The 15,978-nt window shown below is 36.3% G+C and overlaps 1 long non-coding RNA gene across 1 annotated transcript; it reads right to left on the bottom strand.

Moving 5' to 3' along the window:
• Positions 1-487: 487 nt before the first annotated feature.
• LOC143571305 (uncharacterized) lies at positions 488-1,195 on the bottom strand. The gene is made up of 3 exons (XR_013142074.1): positions 1,123-1,195; positions 932-978; positions 488-847 (listed from the first exon to the last, which is right to left on the bottom strand). It is a non-coding gene; the product is annotated as an uncharacterized LOC143571305 (long non-coding RNA).
• Between the last annotated feature and the right edge of the window lie 14,783 nt (positions 1,196-15,978).

Raw genomic sequence — 15,978 nt, forward strand, 5'->3', positions numbered from 1 at the left:
TATAATCATCATACATTTGCCAATGAGCTAGTGGTGAAGTGATAAGGCATAGACTTGGTGCTCCACATGACCCAGGTTCGATTCTCCCTCTCCCCCCCCCCAGCATTTAGTTTAAACGGCACCAGGGTGATGATGGGGGACTAGGCGAGTACGTGGTTTTTACTAGTTGGATCTTTGAAGTGAATGGTTTAATCTCACCGCATTGGCATGCCTTCGGGAAAGCATTTACGGGCGTTGGCCTTAGGTGAGGGTTTTTCTCGAATCGAAAGATGAGTGTATCCCTATGTGGTGAATTTAGTCAGTAGCTTGTTGAGAGGTTTTGTACAATATACACTTTATTAAATGAATCTTTGTAAACATATACTTTCTCAATTTAAACTAAAATCAGTCATTTCATCCAACTATTTTGCTAAGTATATATGTAAATATTTTTTTAATAATTGCATAAAATGTTAAATGTGCAACCTAAGAAAATCATTTACATCACCATATTACTAACTATAATAAAAAAAATAAAAATTAAATCAGGGAAACAAAAGTTCTCAAACTAAGCCTAGCTAGTGTTGTATATTATGTAAAAATTTTCTTCTTCAGAAACTTCATAGAGGTAAGAAAAACAATATAGAGAACTGTCATAAACTACAGAAACCAAAACTTAACATTACCTATGACAGACACATCTATATCGATAAGCACTACTTATCGGATCATTTCCTTCGACGGGAACTTGCTCAGCTCTGCAGTTGTGTCTACACCCTCGACATTCATTGAATGTACATGTTGGTATCACGGAACCAATCTTTGATCTTCTCCCTAAATTCGTGTTCATGAGTTCCATGCTTGTGCCCTAAAGTTTCCAAATAAGAATTCATTAAAGATAAATTATATTATTATATATGTTAGCATTTGATTCACTGTGTCTATTCTTCACCTGCAAGTGTAGCCCTCTTCTTGATGTGAAAATCTCTCCTGAAATCCCTGAAAATAATAATTTCAATATTTGTTGAATAAACAACAATGATTAAGGATGCATCTTTTCTATGTTCTGGTAAGAATTAATGTTAAAAAGCTAACAACTTATAAGAATTAATAATAAAGAAAGAATTAGGGTCAAGTAGTGACCTTGAAGCACAAGTGTAGCCCAAATGAAGTAAAATAGTAACTTGGTGTTGGCCATTTGTTGGTCTGGTAAATGAATACGTTTCAAGTTGAAGGAATATTATCTTATATGAATATTGATAAGAGAGAGAGGAGAAAAAGGAAGTTGCATTTGTGGTATAAAGTTGAAGGGAAGATCTAATGGGACCTTAACAAGATAGAGTGGGATTCTCATGGTATAAAGTTCATAAAAACTATTTTAATTTATTTTAACTGCAACTTCAGAAGGAAAAGAATTTACTATTGTGCATCTAAACATTTATAAGGATTATATATGATGTATATATGTGTGAACTCTCGGGTGGGCAAAAGTGAAATTGCACTAATTTTGACGTTATTTTACTAATCTCGTGAAAATAACGTTAAAAGTGACGGACGGTTAATCAGGCATCATGTAGTGGCGTTGATAGCTGAAAGATAAGGGTACATGCACCGATCAGCCGGTGTCCCGATGATTGAGTGCTATGTGCCTTATGTCCAAGGCTTGATGCAAAACTACTATCGAGCCAGGGGTCTCACCGGAAGCAGCCTCTCTATCCCTATGGGGTAGAGGTAAGGCTGCCTACATCTTACCCTCCTCAGACCCTACCATAGCTTTGCTATTGGTGGGATATACTGAGTACGATGATGATGATGATGATGATGATATTGCTGTTTAATTTTAATCAGAAAACCTAATATACTCAACTGATACAGATTAAGTTGCCAACATTATTTATCAAATTATTCTTTTGATCGTTCTCTAGTAATTCTAAGTTAAGTTGAACCATGTTTGCAGATATTAGTTACGATTTAATGCAACTATCTATATTATAATTAAGAAGGGAGGGAGTCCTCCCATTTTACACAAGCTGATATTAGTGCTTTTAACATATTTTGATACTGATAATAAAGAATCTCCACACATTATCATAATTAACTAGTACAAAACTGGCATGCCATAAACTAAAAAGTCACAAAACAATATATGAGCATAATATGCATCTTTCTGAATTTTGATATCCTTGATTTCTTATGAAAGATATTTCACATTCTTATAAGGTCCCTTATCAACATTGATTCTTTTACACATAGTAAAATTTTGAAACGTGTTCATCATATTAAAATCATGAACATTTAGGAAGGTTTCATATATTCGTAACTATTTTGTGCATTCATATTTTTTATCCTAAATTTGTATCTTTAGAGTGTTAATACGTAGAAAAAAAAATGTTGAATGAACGGGTTGTGTTTGTGTCAATCCTGTAAAAACTTGTATCGTACTTGGGTTTCATGTGTGAGACACGGTTTTCAAGTTCGTGTCATGTTCATGTTCATGTTTGTGTCAGATTTGACCAGCCAACTAAATTTACAGTGCTATGACTTCCATTCTAAATATATAATACCGTATTCTTTTATTGGTTGCCAATATTTTAATTTATTAACTTTGTATTTGCACTGAATCTATTCCAATGTTGGATCCCGTAGAATGACCATGATAGTCATAAAATATCTGCTGAATATGATGACAGCAATAAATACGTTACTGAAAACGATGATAATACAATAAATTGTCATCAAAATATGAGGGTTCTATTCTAGAAGCCGATGAGAATTGGTTAGAATTAGACTATTAGGTGTGAATGTCATTTTGTTTCTCATTTTATAATGTCATGTCAATACCACATCATATCGTACTCCACTCCATTATCTCTTACAATACCATAGAAATAGTCACCAATTCACCACTTCCTTCACTTTTCAAATAAAATAATAATATTTATATTACAATAATTTAATATAACTAACATTAATTTAATACAACTAAAATTAAATCTTAAATAAAAATAAAGTTCCATTCATTGAAAAAAATAACAAGAAATAAAAATTACTTAATTTAAAACGTAAAATAAGAAAGAAAAAAACGCAACAAAACATATTGTTGGCGATTTGAGCTTGCAACACCTCCAATCCTCGTTTACGCTTTTTGTCCGTGACGTCAATGTTAGTTTGGAGAATTTTAAAGTCCTCTCTCGTTGCCGCCTCCTCTTCCCGCTTCCTCACCTCCTCCATCATCTTTTCTTTCATTTTGAGTTTCTGCTCCTCAATTTCCGTATAGTTGGTGTTAAACGCATCTAACTTGTTTGCCTTCGATTCCAATCTATCCGCCGTAAAATTCGAAGACGAGCTTCCGGCCGCTCGTTTGCTTTTGTCCCGCCAGGGAGGGCTGATAGGTTCATTTATGTCTAGGATGTCATCAACATCATCCATGTTGAGATCTTGTAGACAATGAGCGTCGGAATCGATAAAGACAAAATCGTTGTATTCGAATGTCTTTGTGCGTTTCGAACCACCAATAACACCACCACCATTAATATACCCAGCCACGCTGGGCAACGCCCTCCATTTCGGTTTATCCTTTACAATGAGCCAAAACGAAAAGTGAGTAAAATTTGCTCCCTCAATGCTAAAGCATCTCTCTTGCACTTTCGTCATAATTTTGTCATCGCTCCAACCGCTTTGCGAAGGTTGTTGTAGATACCGGTAAACCGTGCAGCTCGTCTACTCAATTCATGTCACTTCGTGTTGATTTGATGAGTAGTTCGATACTCTTTACGGTTTTGAACTTCATGAAACCGTTTAGTAACGGTTTTGTAAAAAGCGATTCGTTTTTGCGAGTTACTGATAACCTACACAAATAATATGTTTATGCGTTGTTAAGATTTAAAAAATTATTAATAAAGATAAAAATTAACTTACCGAGTCCTCTGAAACATTGACCCACGCTTTTGCCAGCGCTTCTTCCTCCGCGGTAGTCCAATGTTGACTCACGGCCGGGCCGGATCCTTCCGGTGCATCTTTATTTTTGGTTCTTTTGGTAGTTTATCGTTTAGTAACTTTAGATGGTTGAGTGTCAGGTATCGGTTGAGTGTCGGGTAACAGTTGAGAATCGGGTATCGGTTGAGATTCAGGTATCGGTTGAGAATCGAGAAACTCGCTTGCACCGGGCATCTGTGTTATTCCGGATGCCCGTAGGGCGGAACTTGAAGCCAAATAGGCGACTCAAATGCTGGTCGATAAACGTCATTTCCAAATGGGTGTTGTGAGTTGTTTACATTCATTGGAGGTAATTGAAGGTAATTTGTTTGAGAAATTATTTATGCTTGGGGTTCTTGATTTTTTTAAAGGGATTTCAAATATTACCGTTGTGCATACAACAGTTAAAAATCAATTAAATGGGATTTGGCAGTTGGTGTGGTTGAAACCAAATTAAGTTGTTAACATTTTCTATTTATATATATATATATAACCAAAAATTATTAGTAATTAAAATAAAAAATTGAATATAACAAAACCAAACTACATCCATTAAACTTAATTTAATTAAAAAACTACAACTAATTCATAGGTAGGTCATAAATATGATCAACTAAATCCGACTTAAGGTTATGATGCATTTCCATGCCACGAATTTCTTGATACTTTATTATTCTTTGTTCATCGCTAGCTTCTTGTTGTTGATTATCCATTTAATGTACGTACAGATCGCCTTGCCTTTTTCTTCTATCATCATATTGTGTAATATGATACACGCATACATTACAGTTGTTAGCCTTTTGGGTTCCCAAGCTCGTGCTGGGTTAGCTATTATATGCCATTTTTTTAAGCACACCAAATGCTCGCTCATCCTTTCTCGCTGCCTCTTGAGCTTTTGCGAATACCTTACGTTTTTCACCGATTGGATTTGAATATGAGTCTATAAACACGACATGATCATGGTAAACACCATCAACAAGATAATAGCCGTATTTATATTGTACTCCATCAATCTCAAAAGAAGGATCAGGTGCTACCCCGCTTTCAATTTCATTGAATAATGGTGACTGTTCCAAAACATTTAAGTCGTTATTTGAACCAGCAACACCAAAAAACGCATGCCATATCCACAGATCTTGTGAAGCTACTGCTTCCAAAGCTACTGTTGGATGATGATGATCACCTCTCACGTACTGATCTCACCAAGCAGTTGAACAATTAAACCACTCCCATTGCATACAATCCAAGCTACGAATCATTCCCAGAAATCCGTGTTTAGATTCATGCACTTCGTATAATTATTGAATGTCATTCAAATTGGGTTTCCTCAGATGTTTGTTCCCATAAATATTGATGACACACATACAAAATTTGTACATGCTTTCTCGTGCTGTTCTCTCTGGCATTCTCAAATATTCGTCCCAAGCGTCGGATGTTGTCCCATACGCCATTTGACGTAGTGCAACAGTGCATTTTTAGTAGGTTGTAAAATCTTGACCTCCTCTCGCATCCATCGATTGTCTAAAAAACGGGTGGTACGCTTCTAAATCTTTAGCTATCTTTATGAATAATTTTTTGCTCAAATGAAAACGTCTCTTAAACATGTTTTTGTCATATACCGGATTGTCGTCAAAGTAATCAACTACTAGGCACTCGTGACCCGCTTCATGGTCTCTGTTCAAAGCCGCTCTTCTCGTTTTCGGTGTCGAACTTTCGCCCTCACCGGTTACTGTAGCGGCTGCAGCAGACACGATAGTGTGAATAAAAAGCAGAACGACCGAACTCGACTCGTCACCGGATGAAAAATACATCTTTGTTGAGAGAGATTTGTAAGTTTTTTATATGGAAAAAAAAGAGAAAGAAGGGGTTTATAAGTTTTTTAATTATATCTTATTAAAAAATGAAAAAAAACTAACCGTTTGACAACGGTTAAATGATATTAAAACAAGTTTTTTTTGGTCCTTTTGCTAGTGGGTTTTGGAATTAATCAAAGATCACATGGGTATAGGAATAAACAATTATTTATGGGGCCTTCTTCATTCTCTTCCATTTTGCAATCACAGCGGTAGTTTAAGCGGCAACTGAGATTCAGAAGTTCACCGCCATCGGTGCCGATTTGAGCGGGGTGGTGTTCACCGCCAGCACGACCTGCCACATCAACATGTTCATCGGTATAATGGCTTCCATACCTTGCAGCCTTATCGGTGTCACATATTTATTAAGAATTTTGATTACAATTACCGGCTTTTAGTATGTTGGTGTAATCTTGTGTAAGTGCGGGTACGTATTTATCATACTTACAAAACCTATGAAATAATTCACCTCATGTATAAGGCCCCTGACCCTGGGTTCCCTGCATTCGTGCGGTTGGATTTGCTCATTCACATAATTCGTAAATCAGAGTTAATTAAAATATTTCGCGGAACATAAACGACAATAGTCCTTACTTAACATTAGTACTAGTTTAAACAAAATAACATAAAACGTTTAAACATAAATAACACGTGTTTCTTTCTCTTAACGATGCCAGGCTTCATCTTATTGTCACGTGTCCCCATCAAGCGACCTGCCTCATCCTATTCACCTGCGTGCATACTAAAAGTCAACTACCCTAAGTGAGTTCTAGTTAATCAATTAACATACAATACATTCACGTTCATACTTATGCGCGTCCGGAGATACGTATTTCGTACTTTACTTGCGATTACTCATTCATATATACTTTACGTACATACATATTTACACACTTCATTTCCTACTTTCTATCCTACTTCTTCCATCTCGGATATTATTAGGGTCCGGTCCCTCTATCTCAGATATTTTTAGGATCTAGTCCCTTCTATCTCAGATATTAATAGGTTCCGGTCCCTCCAATCTCAGATATTATTAGGGTTTGGTCCCTCCGATCTTAGATATTATTAGGGTCTGGTCTCTCCTACCTCGATCTCAGATATTATTAGGGTCTGGTCTCTCCTACCTCGATCTCAGATATTATTTGGGTCTGGTCCCTTCTATCTCAGATATAATTAGGGTCTAGTCCCTTTCTTTCGCATAACCATACAACCATACATGTCCCGTCAGCTATCCATACATTCATTTCATGCTTTCATTATCATGCGTGTATACTTTACCTGTCTTATTTATAATATATATATATATATATATATATGCATATTCATTCACATAAATATCATATAATACTAACATTCAATGCACAATCATACACGTATCTTACACTAATCACATAGGATAAGTGTTTTAACTATCACATAGGAGTATGCACACAGCCCCGAAAAACGTCGTAGAGAAAGGGGCTAGAACTCACCTGGATCCTGTTATGCTCGGAGTTAATCGTGATTCCTTTATTCAGTTGAGCACTGCTAATAATTAAGCATATTAACTTTCTATTTTAATATGTTAAGATCTTAAGTTAGTTAATTCGAACTTATCATCTTTAACGACACCAACTTATTTGGTTAACGAAACCGAAGTTAGCGAAGCTTAACCTTGTTATGTTAATGAACCGACTTCATTAGTTTACATTTCTTAACTTGCTTTCGAGTTAATGTTTTCTTAAGCGAGTTCGGGTTTGTGTTGGGTTTATATTTGACACATGCTCGGTTTAAGTTCCCATATATATTTCTTACAAGCTAACACCCACTAATGAATTATTTTCTTCACGAGTTGGTTTTCGGTTTTACTTTCGTACGCTTGGTTTAAGTTCATACTTTTATATGTTAATCGCTCGTCCAACGTACCTTTTCATTTAAATGTTCATACGAGCTTTCTATGTTAACGAGCTCTAACGAGTCTGGTCTCGGGTTCGAGTTTTCGCTTATTTTTATCTTATTCTATTATTATTATTATTATTATTATTATTATTATTATCAAACACCCTCCCCCTTGTCTGATCATATACACCCAACCCAACCCAACCCAACCCAACCTAGACCCCACCCCCCAGCCACTCGTCTTCTTCTTCCTTTTCTGATTTGCTACAAACCACCACCGCCACTCCGTTTCCGGCAACCGTGGCCATTTCCCTTGCAATCCAAATCAGTCGAACCCCGGGCATATATATGTTCCACTCGAGTGGGAGCCTCGAGCCGTGTATGGGTTCCAATCGAGTCTATCATGAGATTCCAGTCGAGTTTTCCTATTATGTTTGAATCGAGTCGTCTCCTAGTTCCAATCGAATGGAATTCAATTCGAGTGCCTCATGACTAGTCGACTTGTTTACCTCTTTGTTCGGCTAGCAATGGAATTTGACTTCACTACAAGACTTGACTCGAGTCTTTTGGTTCATGTCGAGTTCTTCTCCCCATACCCATAACTTATTTCAGTCGACTAATTCCAGTCAAATCCCAGTCGAGTCGATTCCACGCTTTAGCCCTTTGACTCATTTGAGTCGAGCCGTTTGCCTCCAGTCGACTCAGATTCGAGTCGAGTCCCTCAAATGAGTCGAATAGAACTTGGGCCGAGTCCTCTTATACCCAATCGATCCGATTGATTTGAGCCGTTACATGGTCCGATCGACTTGATTCGAGCCGAGGTCCAATTGACTCGATTGAGATTGAGTCCCCTTTAGATCCTACTCGGACCTCATTCCACTAGAACCCAATCTATTATATGTCCATATATTTATATATGTTAAACCATGTAGACCGAAATCCCAACTCCTTTACACGGGTTAAATAGAGTTCATTTGGGTCGGGTTTATAGGTTCATTTTATTTCCAACTCACAAGATTTGTTTTGGGTTTTATTATTACTTTATAATCATTAAGAATGAGATGAAGATGAATAACACGATAGATCTTAACATAATACATACCTTTTTGACGTGATTAACTTAGATCTTGAATATCTTGGAAATCTCTAAATGAATCTTCTAAGAATCTTGAGTAAATGAAAAGGAAAGAAAGTTTGGGTGCATGAGCAGAGGGTGAGTACGTGTTATGTGTTTGATGATGAAGATGATGGAATATGAGAATAACTAGTGTTTTAGGGAAGGTTTATGACTTAAATACTCTTAGGCCTATAGGCTTTAGGCCCGTAATCCTATTCAAGCACATAACCAACTTAATCTTATCTTTTCATTCGTTATCATTTCATATAATCAAATAACGGCACACAACAATTAGTTAAATAAAAACTTATATTATTTTATTTAATAATTCTCGAAACAAGGACGTTACATCATGGTTCTCATTCACCTTTTAAAATGATTACAAAACAAGTATTTATAGGCAACTAGACTTATGCGCTAACTAAACATATCCGTTACTAAACATACACGCCAACTAACATATACGGTAACTACTTATACGCTAACATATATCAACACCCCCCGCAAGTTGGAGGTGCGTCAACTCCAACTTAAAAATGTCGTCACCAAAACATCTTCCTTTGGAACACACGTCAATAATGAGCTCTCCTTTGCATCAAGCTCTTCAATGAAGATTCGTTTAGCATAATCTCCAGCAACTCCATGAATTCCGTCAAAGCAGAAACTAAATTGTGGAGATGCAATTAACTTTTCTTTTTAATGGACAGTCAAAGATTGACTTCATTGACAGGCCTTCTTTAATTCCAAGTCAAAAATTGAGCCCACCAAGGTTGTGACTAGCTGTTAATACGAATGCTTCATTTGCTTTGGAACCATCAGCGCCCACCCGTTCCTGTACAACTGTAGAACCTTTAACTTTCTTTTAACCGTCTTCCTGAGTCCAGACGTGCCAGGATTCTAGCCTTCAACTGGAGCCGAATCGATGCGATTAACGGTGAAATTCGGCACTAATTGGAGTTGTTTACAGATACAAGAAGGTTGGCAAGGAGAGTGAAATGAACAAAAAGATGTGGCATGTGAACATATACGCCAGAAGAAACTAACTGCCATCAAGACTGAACGAGATGAGGATTAAATAAAATCGAACTGTGATAACCTTGGTTTTTACCATAAAAGCAGAAAGCGCCCAAAAACTGTTTGAATGCCCAGCGGATAACATATACGCTAGGTATCCGGCGTATAACATATACGCCAGAAGAAGATGAACATATGCGCTGGAAGTAGGAAGTTGAAGCAAGCGTTCACCGGAAAAACGTCGCCTGAAAATATTGTTGCAGTGGCCGGAAATTGCAGTTAGGCCACCGGAAAAACGATTATGTCACATCCCGACTTAGAGCCTAGGTGCGACACCCATTAGTTGGTATCTGTTTTGAAAATATATCAGAGTTGTGGGTTTGTTTTAGCAGAAGTCTTTAAAATAATATACTTGTAATAAAATAATTGGTTCAATTACCCATTTCAATATTTGACAAAATATGAGCGGAAGCCTTTTTAATAAAATATTCATAAAATGTCGATTCAGAATACCCATTTGATATTTCAAATACCTGTCTTTTGAAAATATAACTCATTAATAATATTCTGAATAAAATATCTGAGCCATCAAATCAGCTCTAATGAATATGTCTCCAATCTTCTATCAGTCTTGCCTGCCAGTTCTATTCTTTACAGTTCCCTGAAATGTGGGGAAAAATACGTCAGCACATAGTCGGTGAATGACGCTGACTCAAATACCATTGTATAAACAACAATAATACCTTTGTGACAATACTAATTAGGCACCCAACTCAATTGGGTTAAAATTACCCTAAGTACATGTACAATTAATCATATATACAATATCATTTCTCTGAACAGTCCTGTAGACTTCCAGAGGCATGTTTGATGATATGCATGGCCTCGGGAAACTCCGAGTCACCATGTATATATGGATCCAGAGGCATGTATACTCTTAATCTGAGTATGCCCGTTTCTTATTATTGTAACACAAAGTTTTAAGAATTCGTAAATCCTATGTAAACAGTTCAGACTCTAAAAGAGTTGTAAGTTTGGGGCGTATTCACCTTTAATTATTGTAATCAGTTTCTCACATTTATTCCTGTATATTGATCAGTTTCTGCTACTGACCCCTGTTTGTAAATCAGTTTCTGTTACTGATTCCTGTTTCCGTTTTCAGCTTTCTGTTGATTGATTGACTGTTATCTCGGACCTATAGTACGAGATTAACATTTGTATAAGTATCTATATCAACGATCTAGCTTAAGACCCTGTAGTCTGTTTTGTATAGCTCTTTAACCTTGATAAATCATTTGTTTGTATAAAATATGTGGACCTTTAGTCCCTTTGTTTATTTATTATTTATATATCAGGTTTCTTCTTTAGGAAGAAACATTTATACTAGGTTTCTTCTTCAAGAAGAAACATTACTTTAACTATAACCTGTGTAAATGGATAGTATATCTCTTAATCATTAAGAAATACTATTTTAACTATATCCTTGGAATGATTACGTTTCTTAACCATGAAGAAACAATAATTAACTATAACCCTTGCTTATGAAAATTTATATTATATTTAACAACAATCAAGGTTCGGGCTATACCCCCGACGATGGTCTAAGCTATTATGATAATAATAAAATAATAACTTAATCAAAACCCCTACCTCGTACGGGTGTTTGGAGTTAAATTCCTATGACTGATCGAGCAGCACTTCTACTCTATATCGCGTACTAGAGCTTTGGAGCTTGGCACGTTCCACGAGACCGGCATGCAAACCGAGGCTAACTATGTGAAAATGTGTGTGTTTGAGGTGTGAGTTGTGAATGCCATGACCCCTCCCTTTTATAGCTGAAATTGGGCATCTTCGCGCCGCGCGAAGATGCAAGGCATGTCGGTTCGCGCCGCGCGAAGTTGCTATATGGTTTCTGAGTCATCAATAGGGTTGCCACGTGTCTCCAGGTGCTGCCACATGTCTCCACATGTCCCCACGTGTCACACATGCAGAAATGCAACATCGCGACGCGCGAAGAATCTGATCCTGCTATTTCGCGTCGCGCGAAGACGCTTCAAAGTCGGTTCAAGTCTTTTGTCTTCAACGTAGCGAGAAGACGTTGAAGCCTGATCCTTCGCGACGCGCGAAGATGTAAAATTTCAGAATTTCATTTTCAGTCCTTGTACTATCCAAAAATACTAAAGCGGCCCTTATGCGGCTCACGGCGATGAAGTGCAAAGTGCGCCATCAAAACGCCACATTACGCCCATGTCCGTGTCCGTGTCCGTGTCCGTGTCCGTGCATGGAGGGTGCTAGCCACATTAAAACATTTATATGGAAACTTGCTTCCTTATAAAGAGCTTCCATTTCTTTTCTTTTTTCCATGTTGGATCAAAGTATCTTTTCCTTATTTATACCTCTATGGAATGCTTCCATTTTCTTCCATCTTTCCATGTGGGATGGATTTTCTTATGAGATGTTTTATTTTTCTTATCTCATTTTCCCATTACTTGATTTTGAGATTATTTTTAACCCTTCATCTTTCAAAGTTGTCATATTTGGCCCAAAATAAATATGGGTTTTTCCGAGATGTTACATCCTCCCCACCTTCTCGTCCTCGAGATTCGTTTGTCTTAGGTTTAGATGTTCTTATTTTGTTAATCTGTGATTAGATTCTATCTAATCTGATTCTCGTGTTTAACTCTCAATGCAGAATGATTGAAAATTCTCAGATCTGTGCTAACTTTATATCTTATATGATGTAATTAGTCAATAGTTCAGAATATCATAAGTAATTGTAAATTGCTAAACATAATGGCCAGATGTGTTTAATTATTTACCTTACCTTTTGTATTCTAAACATTTACCAATGTTAGCTCTATTACCTTTTGAATTCGATCTATCGAATCAATTCCATCTCTTGATCCTGATTATGTGCTTCCTTGTATTCTGACATTACCTTTGTACTTTTGAGCAAGCATATCTGATATGTTATACAATTATATCTCTTTGAACATCTCGAGCTCTTTTCTTTCGACTTTTTGATCAATCCCTGTTGATATTTCATTAACAGTATTTCTTGAATATCTTTCGATCGAGCAGAGATTATTTCTAGTGATATACTATCTTTGTATATCTTGATATCTCTCGACATCTAATTTATCCTTTGTCAGTGACATTCAGAATCTTTTCCCTCAGTATATTATCAACCTATATTTGTAATAGGCTTGCATAAGTATCTAGATGGTTTTTCTTGATTAATCAGTAGACTTTAAGTCTATTTTAGTTCAGCACACTCGTAACAGCAGACTCGTGGTCTGATCAGCAAACTTTTAAGTTTGATTTAATTCAGCAGACTCTTGGTCTGATCAGCAGACCTTTAGTCTGATTCAGTTCAGCAGATTCTTAGGTTTAAACTAACCCTAATAGAGTTTTATAGTCGTTTTATATTTATATACTTTATATTTACGTATGACATTTAGTATGGCCCGTTTGGCCTAATAGAGATAGTCCAATCAACAGGATGAATCTGTCCATTCAAATCAGCATGTTATCAGCTTTAAATTCAGACAGTCGATTGTCTTTTCTTTCAGAGATACGGAATATGTATTGACAAGATCTGTATGCTAATATTTCGTTTTTAACAGAGGGAATTAAAAACCCTTTTCTCGGTTTACAAAATTTCTCGTTTCTGAACGAGTTACAACTTAATTTACAGAAGTTAACTAGTCTATCTGACATTCCTTTGATATTTGTTTGCTCTTAGTTGTCAGATATCTCTGATTTTCTTCTGATACTAACATCTTGTCATATGTCAGTCATGATTTACTTTTTCTTTTTGGGCATGCTGTTTTGAAATGGCCCGTTTCTTGATGTGTTGTAAAACACACTTATTTTCCGCACCTTTTATCTAAGTTTTTATATTATAGTTAATGTATTTTGACTTATTTTATCTTGGTTTTACATAGTTATATTCATCTTGTAGGTTACGGGTTGAAGAAAGAAAAAACCAGACTTCGTGAGGAGCTTAAAGGCCTTGGATGCATAGGATTTCAAGTAAAAACACAAAGCCCGGCCCATTTTCATCTTGGACAAGCCCATGCCTTACATTATATTATTATAAAAAAAAATAAAAAACCCTAGCCCCCCTTGGACTTCCGATCGGAACAGCAGCAGGAAGAAAGAAAGAAAAAAGTTTTTTATGCTAGGGTTCTTGGACTTGTGGAGGCTAAGGAAGAAGGAGGCAAGAACAAGTGTTCGGGAACGTTTTTCATCAATTTATTTCAGCCAAGAGCATCCCCGAATCATCTTATATCCTTCCATTTAATACATTGTTCATCAATTCATTTTTTCTTGATCAATTGTTAAGTAGTTTTGCAATTGTTTTAAGGATTGAAGTGTTTATGATTATTGTTGATTGTAGAATGATTGCTAAGATGATTGGAATGAGTTATTTGATGTTTTAATTGAGTAATCATGGCTGTCCAAAATTGATGTTAGGCTAATCTTGTCGGTTCTACCTATGAATGATGATAATTGTTAGTGTTTAATGAGTTTTATGTATTGTTTGATTGATAGACTTGAATTGTTATTGTAAAGTTTGGTTTAGACATGAAATAGGTTATGTTTGATGGCTGGAAATTTTACTAATTCATTGCCTAAACTCCTTGCGTTGGTTAATTAGTTTTGTATTGATTGATCGGTGCTTGTTTGATTCTAGACTTTATGTTTATGGTTTGTTTGCGGTAGGTACAACCGTAGGGTTTTGTTTCATGAATTATTGGCTAAAGTACAGCAGTTAGACACCTTCTTAGAGACCGAGAGGTGATAAGAAGTTAGGGTCGTCTCATTACCTTTGCATGCTAGAATTAGAATTGCGCGAGAGCGAGTTCGTTTCTTGTCCGGTTTAGGTGTTTTGAGCGACTAGTTGGTCTATTTTGGTTTAAATTATATTGTTCCTCTATCCTTGGTTGTGTAGTATTCATTACCATTAGGGTCTAGTGTTGTGAGACCGAGAGGTGAGTTAACATTAGAACACGTTAACAATTGTTTCCCGGTTTGGTTGTTTTAGTCGAATAAGAGATGCTAAGGTTTGTTGAGTGAGACCGAGAGGTAATCCAGTGAGCCTGAGTGATCCTTAGTCGTGTCATTTTTAGGAACCGGTGTCTTGATATCATCCAATCCATTTGCTTGTTAGGCCTAGAATTTAATTCATGCCTAGGTAGACGTTTTTCTCCATCCAAAGTCAACACAGTTAATTTTTCGTTAAGTTTTCTATTTTTGGTAACTTTTGTCAGTTAGTCCAGTTAGTCTAGTTAAATTGTTTTATAAAAAGAAAAATGAAAATCAAAATCAATTAAATATTATTCTTGGGTAGGTCTTGTCTAGGGTTAGTGATCATTAGCGTTTATACGTGTCCTCGTGTTCGATACTCGGACTTCCTAGGTCTATACTACTTGCGATCGGTACACTTACCGGTTGCGTGTGGTCTTGTTAGGACTTTCATTTTAAATTTAAAGCTTAGTTGTGAGGGTCATTCATTTTTGTAGACATATCATCCGACGCACACCAATTCTCCACATGTGAAACATACTCCTTGTTTCTTCCGGCATTCTTGTATTGTGTGTCCTTCTCTATTGCAGTATGCACACTTATCTGTGCCTTCTCATCGACATTTCCCAGAATATTTTCTTCCACAAGTTTTAGAAGTGGATTTTGGAGTATTTCCTTCTCTTTCTATATTTTCCAAATATTTCGGTTTCTTGATTTCTTTTTCTTCTTTCTTTTCTTCTTCTTGATTTCTTATCATACTATTAATCAAATATCCAGCTACTTCCATGGCCGACTCAATTGTTTGCGGCATATTTGCTCTTACCAAGTCTCTTATCTTTCTTGGCAATCCATTTATATAACGAGTTATCTTATTATATTCCGGAGTAACCAGATGCGGAACCAATCGGCAGTATTAAAGGAATTTAGTATTATATTCCCTGAGATTTGTACCAATAACCTTATGATTCCATAGCTGAGTTTGAATCCGATCCATCTCATGGAGTGGACAATATTTCTTTATAACAAGATCTTTGAATTCTTCCCAGCTTAGATTGTACATTGTTTCTCATCCCTTATTCCAGATTAGGGTATTCCGCCATTCAAGAGATTCTCCCTTGAACATTTGAGATG

This window comes from Bidens hawaiensis, unplaced genomic scaffold, assembly GCF_021521415.1.
Source record: "Bidens hawaiensis isolate Kalapana, Puna unplaced genomic scaffold, B.hawaiensis_p1.1 tig00025349_1, whole genome shotgun sequence".
NCBI lineage: Eukaryota > Viridiplantae > Streptophyta > Magnoliopsida > Asterales > Asteraceae > Bidens > Bidens hawaiensis.